Below are 1,235 nucleotides of genomic sequence, written 5' to 3'. Positions count from 1 at the left end.
AGGCTTTATTTTAATGTCTTTTAATCACGTTTTATTAATTTTCTATACATTGATTTTATACAGTAGCGATGTATGTGGATACACTCAACTCCAAAGGCAAGAGAAACAAAAACAAAAACAAACAGAAGGAACTACATTAACCTAAACAGCTTCTGCATAGCAAAATTTCTATCAAAATGAGACGACATCTGAAAGGAGGCAAATGACTTGTATACATTATATTAGGCAAGGACTAAACATACAATCTACACAAAGAACTTTGTAAAACCCAACAACATAAACACAAGCTCATTAAAAAAAAATCACTAGAGGATCCAGTAGACACTTTTCTGAAGAAGACATTTGTTGGTCTCATACAAAACAAAAAAAAGAATATTCATGATCTCTTATGATTAGAGAAATGCAAATAAAATAATAATTTTTAAAGCTCATTTCATAGCTGCAAGAATGGGTATTGTGTATAATATAAGAAAATGTGGGGGCTGTTGATGGCTTGGGGGCAAAGGGGCACCTGCCTTATAAACACAGGGCTTTGAGTTCAATCCTCACTACTGCCCACCTGTGTCCAATGCAGTCGCATTCACAGAGTGTGCAATCTGTAATAATGATGGTAAAAAGAGGAGGAAGAAGTAAGAAAAAGGAAATTAAATAAAGCAAACACCTCTGTTTAAAAAAAGAAAACTAGTGTTTGTGGATGTGGAGAGAAAGAAACACTTACAAGTCTTGCTGGTGGGAGTGAAAATTATTTCATCTCTTCTAGAAAGTAGATGGACAGTCCTTGAAAAATTAAAACTTGTAAGCCATGTGAACTAGTCACCTAAGTACTAGGAATTTACTCAAAAAAAAAAATTAAGATCCTAATTTGGAGATATAATGTTCACTTTCATGATTATTTAGGCATTATCTACAATAGCCGAAAGGATCTAGAATCAACCTAAGCATCTCTGAACAGATGATTGGATTAAGAGGTGTCATATATATACACTAGAAAGTGTTATTCAGCTTAAGAAAAAGGGATGAAATCCTGCCAGTTGTAACAACTTGGATGTACTTAGAGGATATATGCTTCGTGAAATATGTCCGGTGAAGAGAAACGAACACTGTATAATTTCATCCTATGTGGCATATAGAGAAGCCAAGTGAATGGATGAGCTAATTAGAATACAAGTTTTAGACTAATTTGTGGCTACCAAAAAGAAGGTAAAGGAAGTTGATAAATCAGGCAGATCTAATTG

The sequence above is a fragment of the Sorex fumeus genome, unplaced genomic scaffold (assembly GCF_029834395.1).
Source record: "Sorex fumeus unplaced genomic scaffold, SorFum_2.1 ptg000037l, whole genome shotgun sequence".
Classification (NCBI taxonomy): Eukaryota; Metazoa; Chordata; class Mammalia; order Eulipotyphla; family Soricidae; genus Sorex; species Sorex fumeus.
This window is presented reverse-complemented; position numbering follows the sequence as displayed.